The following is a 9280-nucleotide window of genomic DNA, read 5'->3' on the forward strand; positions in this document are numbered from 1 at the left end:
ATTTACTAGAACAGGGTGAGGTTTTGTGGATATCTGTATATTTTCACATAATGAGATGGACTTGAGTTGAGGGATACTCCCTGAAAACCCTGAGTTTGGAGCTTGGACCCCCAGACGAGTGCGGTCACAAGGTGAACTAAGTCTTCATGTTTGGTGTTTGAGTCACTCCTGTGGGAAACCATGGCAGACGTGTGCGCTCACAAACGGGAACTTTTAAGATACCTCCCTCATTGTTGCTCTTACCTCCAAATCCGCTTAACCTCTGCTTTCCTGAATTTTCTTTTTATGACTTTTGGTTTTTCTTTCAGTTTTACCAGAGTAAATAGTGTGTTTTTTGTTTTGGTCTCACGTGGTTGCCAAGACTGAAATGCCTACTGTGGGCTAAGCCAGCCCACTCACTCAGGCCAGCTTGATCGTGTCTTGGAAAGCTGATCTTTCCCTTCTAGAAGGAGAGAACACACTCGCTAGTGTTTTCTTAAACATCTTTCTCTACTGTAGTGGTTCTCAACAGGGGACACTTTTGCGCCCCCCCCCACCCCAGGGGATATTTGCGGGGACATTTGTGTGGGGACATTTGCGGTTGTCTCAGCTGGTACTGTTACTGGCAGTGTAGTTGGGTAGAGGCCAGAGATGCTGCCGAACTTCCTACAATCATGGGACACTTCCCTGTAGCCAAGAGTCCTCTGGCCTGAGCTGTCGATGGTCCCAAGATTGAGAAGACCTGCTCTACAGAAAGGCAAGTTCTAGTGCCCAGAACACAGTCAGGGTTTTCCCTCAAAGAGTCCCAAGAGTTGGGATGCCTGGGTGGCTCACTCATTAAGCGTCTGCCTTCGGCTCAGGCCATGATCCCAGGGTCCTGGGATGGAGCCCCACATTGGGCTTCCTGCTCAGTGGAGAGCCTGCTTCTCTCTCTCCCACTCTCCCTGCTTGTGCTCACTCTCTCAATGTGTCTGTCAAATAAATAAATACAATCTTTAAAAAAAAAAAGGAGTCCCAGGAGTTGTCCTATTTGGTAGAAACGGGAGGGAGAGAGGCCGCCTGCTTGGGTAGCTGGCAGAGAGCCTAGGGCAGGAGGCCTGGCACAGCCGGCGTGGGGTGCTATGCTTCAGAAACTCTCGTCATTTTGCCTTTTTTTTTTTTTTTAAACATTTTATTTATTTGACAGAGAAAGAGATAGCAAGAGAGGGAACACAAGCGGGGGAGTGGGAGAGGGAGAAGCAGGCCTCCTGCACCTGAGCCGAAGGCGGACGCTTAACCACTGAGCCACCCAGGTGCCCTGAGTTTGCCTTTTCCACGAAGATCCGGAGGGAATTGCTTGGGTATGTTTTAAAGTCTTTCTGTGTTGCAGGTTGCTGAGGTTTGAAATATGAAAGTTACCATGAGCTTGATTTTCTTTCCACGAGAGAGAGGGTCTCTCGCAACCGTTGAGCAGCTGGTAAGGAACGAGCGTTCAGAGTCACTGCCCAGCATTGCTGGGCCTTGTACTGGCGCCTGCTGTGCTTGGCAGAGCCTTGTCCCCTCAGCCGAGGCCCGCAAGGCTCGGCGGCCCGAGGAGCCGGGATCAGGCTAACCTGAGGCCTTGAGCACGTGCGGCAGACGCGCCACCCAGCTGTCCCCAGGTCACCGCAGGAACTCAAAATGTATCAAAAGGATCAGTCCTGGGAATTGTTTAAGGAATATGTTTCTTTCCCTTCCCCTCTATTTCCTTGTTTATTTATACTCATTTTGAGGCCCATAAAAGTCACGTCCCTGCTTGGGGAAGCTATTTGGTAATATCTACTAGAGCTAAAAACAACATGTGTCCAGCAGTCAGCAGTTCCACCCCCAGGAGAACTGAGGTCTGTGTCCCCACCAAGACCCTGCGGGGGGGTCGTTCACAGCAGCTTTGCCGGGATGGCCCCAAAGCAGAAACCACTCAGCGCCCACCGGCGGGGAGACTGACGAACTGGTGGATCCAAAGGACACTACATAGTAATGAGAACACATCACTGAAGGATGGGAGAACATGAATGAATCTCACAGACATCACGTAGAGCAAAGAAACCGGAGAACTTTCTGCGTGATTATAGTAATTTCCAGAACCAGCAAAGCTAATCTGTGGATTTCCAAATCAGAAGTAGAGTGACCTTGGGGTAGGCGGGGTGGTTGATTGCAAAAGAGCGGAAGTGAACCTTCTGGGAAGCTGGAAATGGGCGGCTGTTCTGTAAGTAAAATGCATCCACTCGACACAGATTTGTACTGTTGACTGTTGGTAACTGTAGTGCATCTAGAATGCTAGAACTGGCTAGTCCCTAGAGGTCAGGGCGTCCAAACCCCTCCCTTTGCAGAGAAGGACCTGGAAGGGGAGGAGCCAAGTCCACACGGGAATGCCTCTCCTAGGATGTGGTTCAGTACCTGCCCTGGCTCCCCTTTAAGTTTGGACATCAAACGTGTTCGTCTCCATGCGTTTCTGTCCCCATCACCAGCCAGTTGCATGTCCATGCCTCACCTTGCTGTGGAGGAAAGGCCGTGACCGCTCCAGTCCTATGCTCAGCTTCTGCTGGCCTGAGGCTGCTGCGTCTTCGGCCCCACGCCGTGGCTAAGCTGCGGTGGACAGGGAATGCCAGCCCGAGCTAGCCTCAGATCCCTCCTCCTCTACGCAGACATAGCACACGGTTTCTTCCGGTGTGTACCACAGGAATGCAAGCCTTCCACCCGTTTGGGTCCATCTCCTCAACAGCAGTCCACGGTGCCTCGCTGAGAGCCAGCAAGGCGTGAGGAGGGGGGAGAGGCAGGCAGCCCCCTTTCCGTTCAGTCCCTGAGGCTAGCAGCTGACGCTCCCTCCCCATCCGAACCCCTCATTTCCTGTCCCTGCTACCCTGTTTCTTCCCCTCAGCTAATGCTTTGCTCTGACCTGCAGCCACACGGGGTGTCTGGGAGCAGGCCTCCCTGGGCCCCATTTTGTATATTCTCCCCGCTCTGATCTCAGGCCCCCTGCCCTCCTGATGGGCCATCGTGGGCCAGCTCCCTGGGGAAGACGCCCTGTGAGCCCACGGGCTGGTTTCGGGGTGGGGGAGGGTGCCCGGGATGAGAAGAGGAATCAGCGCTGCTGTTGGTGATGCCAAACTGGGCTCTCTGTTCCCATTTGGAGGCCATTTGCCTCCGAAATACTCGCTTAGCAGGAACACACAGGGAATCCAAAAAGGTGTGCAGAAGATTTCACCCCTGAGTCCCGAGGCCCTGTACTGCCCACAGCACGGTGAGCTGTAAGATGGCTAAAGGGACAGGGAGAATGTCTTCTTTCCAGCATGGCTGCCCTCTCAGCCCACAAGGAGATCACAAGGAGTCAATGTCCTTCAAAAGTGCTGAGCTGGGGGCACCTGGGTGGCTCAGTGGGTTAAAGCCTCTGCCTTCAGCTCAGGTCATGATCTCAGGGTCCTGGGATCGAGCCCCACATCGGGCTCTCTGCTCAGTGGGAGCCTACTTCCCCCCCCTCTCTCTGCCTGCCTCTCTGACTACTTGTGATCTCTCTGTCTCTGTCTCTGTCAAGTAAATGAATAAAATCTTTTAAAAAAAAAAAAGTGCTGAGCTGGAGGAGGCTGGATTTCAGAGTGACACAGACCTGGGTTCTACTCATGGTTCTACCTTACTGTGTCACCTGAGTTAGATTCTGTATTCCCAGAGGGGTCCTGCACAGGTGATGTGTCCTTCTGGGGGTGTCACACCTAGAAGCACATGATGTTCATCTGTCCATCACTGATGAGGGAATATCAACCTGTTCAGGTTTCTCCACACTGCAGAGACATGCTCTCCCCGCAGCCTCTCCTTGGCCGCCTTGCTTCATCCGGGTGCATTTTCTTTAGAAAGTCAGGTGGTGAAGGGTCTTTCCATCTTGGCTGGGCCAGGACACAACAGAGAAATTGCTAGTGAACTGGCAGGCTCTGAGAAAATTCTGTAGGTGACTGAAGTAGGTGATCATGCAAAGCCACTGGAGCGTGCTCTCTTTGCATTTCCATAGCAGGTGTCCTGCAAAGGCCTGTATTTGGCAAACGTTTGCATGGCAGAGGTCCTAAAGGTGATGGCTCCTGTCCAGTGAGACTCCCACTTCCCAGTCACACAGGCCCTTTGGGGGGGCCGCAGCCAGGCTCTGAAGTGGATCTCAAGGGTCTGGGACTACCACCTCCCAGGGCCTCAGCCAGCTACTGTTCCTGCTGCCAATTCTGATGTTCTTGCTGATTCTGTCTCAGCACCTGTGGGGTGAGGCTCCCCACTGCTCTCTAGCCCTGATGTGCTTTCTCAGCGGTGAGCCCAAGGCTCCTCCTTTTCTTTTAAGATTTTATTTGAGAGAGAGTGAGAGCGAGCGAGATCACTGAGGGAGAGGGAGAAGCAGACTTGCTGAGCAGGGAGCCCGATTCGGGGCTCGATCCCAGGACCCTGAGAACATGACCTGAGCTGAAGGCTGCCGCTTAGCTGACTGAGCTGCCCAAGCCCAAGGCTCCTTAAGGGCAGGAGATCCTCCTCATGGCTTTATTGACACCGAGTAGGTCCTTAGTAGAGGCTGGCTTTTTAATGGCCCCTTTGGCACGACACCCTTGTCCTCAAATATGTCCTGGATATAGTCCCCTGGGCCTGATCAGAGCTCACAGGAGACAACAGTGACTGACCTGCAAGTAACTCTCTTCTACACAATTTCTGGTCTGTTTAGAGCATTTACGCCACCCTGTGCTGAGGCTGGGGCTACTTTTTCTTGCCTTTCCTAAGAGAGTTAATGCCAGTTTATGTGAAGGATGGACCATCAGTCCTAGGGTCTCAAGTCCTAGTCTCTATTTCTCCTAATAGAGATACTAGAAAGTCTTTCAAAATTCCCTGATGGACAAGTCAATTAGGCCCCCTCCCTGATTTTTTTTTTTTTTTTTTAAATAACGTTTGGGGGCTCTCGGGTGGCCCAGTCAGTTAAGCAACCGACTTGATTTCAGCTCAGCTCATGATCTCAGGGTAGTGGAATCTAGCCCCGCATCCCCGCATCCTTGAACCCGGTTTCAAGCTGGGTGCAGCATCTGCTTGGGATTCTCTCTCTTTCCCTTTGACCACTCCCCAAAATAAATAAAATCTTTAAAAAAATGTTTGTAGTTTTTTCTCATCACAAAGTAGTACATACCAAATGTGGAAAATGGAGACAAAGGAAGTATGCAGAGAGAATAAAATACCGCTCTAATCCCACCCTCCAGGGACAATGGACCATGGTTGCCCGGGGTCTCAGGCCTACTTTCCGCTGGAAGGAGGGACACGACCGCCCCCATAAGAGACGAGCCCCCTATCCAGAGTCTTCCTGGCAGGTCCTGAAGCAGCCCAGACTCAGGAGCAGTGAGCTGTTGGTGCCTTTTGGGGGAATGACCCTGTGTCCCTGCAGCGCGTGGCGAGGAAGAGACGGGGATGCAGGATGCCGGCCTGGGCGATGCCGCTGGGGGCCGCCAGGTGGCAGGCGTGCGCCGCGGCCACGTTCCCGGCCGCGCTGCCGTCCCTTGTCGCACCCGCAGTAGGGCGGTCCCATTGGGGCGGGTGGGAGCGCCAGTGGGTGGTGGCCGTGTCTGCCAAGGACTGAGGAAACCCATGGGCACTGAGCCTACCGGAGGCGGCCGTGGGCAGTACCACTGTGTCATCAACAGCCCAAAAAGGTGTTGTTTTTTCCCTGCTTTACCGATGAGGGGAATGTGGTAATTGCCCAAGGGCAGGCAGTGGTGGATGGGGGACAAAACCCAGGTGTCCGGACTCAGAGCCTCTCCCAGCCCTTGGGCATGTACCACAGGCCTGCAGTGCCTGCCTGCTTGGGGAACCTGGGAAGTGCCCTGCTGATAGTTTGAGGCATTCAGGTCATGGCTCACCCCTCCCTGCTGCCCCCAGCACACCCAGCCCGGGCCCTGTTCCTGTAAGAGCCTAGGAAGGGACAGTCCTCTCCCCTCTGTGTCGTCTGTGGACAGGCTTGGCTGGGGGGCCCCCAGGACCGGGATGAGAGTGGGTGAGGAGGGAGGGGGAGCAGCCAACAAGCAGGGGCCTGTTTCCTGACTGGTCTGACCCTGGCTGTCCCTGCGGAGGCCCCAGCAAACGGAGCAAGGTCATCCAGGGCGAAATTCCAGCCTGAGCCCTGAGCAGGAACTTCGGTTTTGCTGATAAGGCTCAAGAAGCGACACCAAGTGGCCTCCCCACACCCCCACCCTGTCAGCACCTCCACTCCTGTGAAGCCTCTGCTGCAGACAGTCTGCCTCGGAAAGAGACAAAGATAGACCCTTGGGCAGATAAGGAGAGAGACCGCCGGGGATAGACGGGTCAAGGAGCACAGAGGAAGAAGACCAGGGAGGGACCAGGCGGTGCCATAACTGAGGCTGGGGATCTGGAGCCCCAGAGGCTGGAAATGCTGCCGGGGTTGTGCCTGCTAAGGCTGCAACTGGGAGGTGGAGAAAGATGGGATCATGGCTGAAACGGGAGAGGTTGGGGTATGGGAAGAAAATGGATTGGGCTGGCCGCTCTGTACCCCTCAGCCTGGTTCCTAATGTACGCAGACCTGGCACTCGTGGGTGGGGGAGACGGAGGAGTCCGCATGGGGCACAGTCTCTAGGCTCCAGGAGGCCAGGCCGGAGAGGTTGGGATGAGGGCCCTTTGCCAGGGGAGGGGCGGAAGCAGTGGGGCCCGGATCCCTTACTGGAGGCCGCTGACTTGGGACTTTGTCCCTGCACACTCTGTGCAGAATATGTGCACCCAGCACTGGCTGTTTGGCTTGGCAAGTGAGCAAGGTGTAAACTCACAGCTGGCCTGGGGGCACCCAGTCCTGGAATGCAGCTGAGTCAGTCACAACTGCTTCCCGCACCCCCTGGGGGCAAGGGCTCGAGTGGCACACACAGTCCTATCCGCACAGGTACGGTACAGACGCCGCGTATGGCTGAGTCACAGCTGCCTCCTTGGAGAGCACGTGCCTGCACGCACAGGCTCACAGGTGCCCGCAGATGCCGCTGAGCCCCGATCCTGAGTCACAGGCAGCGTGGAACCCTGAGGAGGGTGCTGAGAGTATGTTCTGCCGTCCCCATTTCTACATAGATACCCACATATACTTGCACACACACACACATGCCCACCACACATCCTGCTGTGCCTGGCCCGTCATACGAGGGGATCAGTAACTCTATGGGGAATGAATCAGTGAGGGACCGAAAGAATGAATAAGCAGGTACGTGCGAATGTGAGTGACGCTCACACTGCTTGGATAGGTAAAATTGGTTGGGGCAGCGCAGCAGGGTGGGTCCCTAGTCTATGTCTGTAGGGAGTTGTCTTGCTCCAAATATAGCCTCCGTGGGCGGCAGGGAGCCAGGGCTGCCTCCCAAACTGTGACTTCACTGGGCCTCAGGCCCAGCCTCTGAGGAGCTGGAGAAAATTAACAGAGAAGAGGCCCCAGCTTTCTGCAGCCCAGGCTGAGCTGTGACACTGGAGTTAGTGGTGACAGTGTACTCTGGAAATGTCACTTGCTCAGGGGCTTGAGCTATAGGGCAGAGGGCTCTGTAGATGGGCCCAGAAAGGACTGGTTCTGGGCTGAGCCCCTGAGGACTGCCTGTCCTGAACTTCTGGGGCCACATGTGCAGGAGGCACAGCCCTACCTGAGAGCTGGGGCAAGCATGGTGCCCAGGCCTACCTCGGGGCTGCCAAGCTGAGGCCCATTAGACGGTCCCACACCTGGACAGGCCTGCTCCCAGGCTGCTCCGTCTTCTCGAAGCTTCCTTTCCCTAGTCACTCAGCTTCTGCCCTACTGCATCATCTGAAGTATTGGATTATTACCCCAACCGGTCTTCCTGCTTTAGATTACCTCCTCTCATCCATCTTCTTCACAACCGCCAGTGTTCTATTTCTAAAATACAAATCAGATTATGTAACTTTTCTCTTTTCCATAGCTCCGCTGGCATTCAAGACCCTTCATGATCTGGCCCTATGCAACCATGTGGTTTTGAGGGGCTGATGTGGAGAGGGACAGTTGTTTGTTCTATCTGGTAGGTGGCTGGGTGGACTCTGGGCAGGCAGGTGCTCTTGGGGATGAAGGGCCCAGTGGGCTGTTGGACTAGTCATCTAGATGACCAGATGGCTAGATGGCTGGAAGGCTGGATCTAGGGTGGCGATGTAGAGGGTGGGTGGAAGGACAGTGCTGGAGTCAAGACTGTATTGCTTCCAAGGAGCAGAAACCCGCATCATCAGGAAAGAGGTGGGAGACAGTGGAGGATAAAATGAGCCACCTCGCAGCCCTCACCAACACTCAAGTCACATGCAGATTGGACCTGGCAGGTTCAGAAGGGCGCCCTTCTCTCCATCTTTTGTGGATCTCTCAGTCTGTCCTTTCTGATCCTCCCTCAGCTGGCTGGGCATCCTCCCTGATGCCCGGTGACTATCCTCTCTCAGCTACTTCTGCTCCTTCCTCCAACACGTTCCTACCAAGTGTTTATTTACGTGCATGTTTGTGCCTAACCATGCTTGCATGTGTTGAGAGACTCTGAACAGGAATCACGGCCTTCACAAAGCCTGCTTTCTGAGGGGAGGGACAGGCGGCTGCACCGGAATGGTGAGGCTCTGGACACACCCAGGACATGCTGGGGGCAGAGAGGGGAGGAAAGTGAAGGGCGAGCTCAGGGAAGTCTTCGGGAGGAGAGTCCCAGGAAGAGGGCAGGCCAAGTGTGTCGCTGCTGGTGCAGGTGAGTGTGGGGCCCTTGGGCAGAGACGAGGCCTGGCTGGCAGCAGAGGGAGGGGTCGCCACAGGTTTTGTAGGTGTTGTAAGGTCTTAGAGACTTCCAGTCCAAGGAAGAGGGAACAGCACTGGGGGATGTTGGACAGAGGATACCCTGAACTTACATTTATAAGGGCGCCCTTGGTACTGTAGGGTGGGAGCAGGGAGACTGCCGAGGGCGCTCCTGCACAAGCCGAGGTGGGAGGCGGGGCAGGCTGGCGGAGGTGCTAAGTGGTGAGGCTGAGGGTGTATTTTGAAGGTAGTGTCAGCTGTGGGTGTGAGAGCAAGGAACATTCGGTGGAGGACGACTCAGCCTGGAGCTCAGGGCAAGTGTAAGGAGTTCCCAGTTCAGAGGAAGTGAAGCAAGGTTTCTTTTTCGGCGGGCAGGGAGTGCAGGGAGAGGAGGTGCACCTGTCACAAGGTCAGGGTGCCTTTGGGTGCTCGGGTGGAGGCGTCCAGAGGCAGCCAGGGCTCGCGAGGAGGTTTAGGCCTGAGTTGCGACAACGATGAAGCGGCAGCGCCAGCTCTCCAGGGAGGGGGCAAGCA

Source organism: Neovison vison, chromosome 7 (genome assembly GCF_020171115.1).
Source record: "Neovison vison isolate M4711 chromosome 7, ASM_NN_V1, whole genome shotgun sequence".
Taxonomy (NCBI): Eukaryota; Metazoa; Chordata; class Mammalia; order Carnivora; family Mustelidae; genus Neogale; species Neogale vison.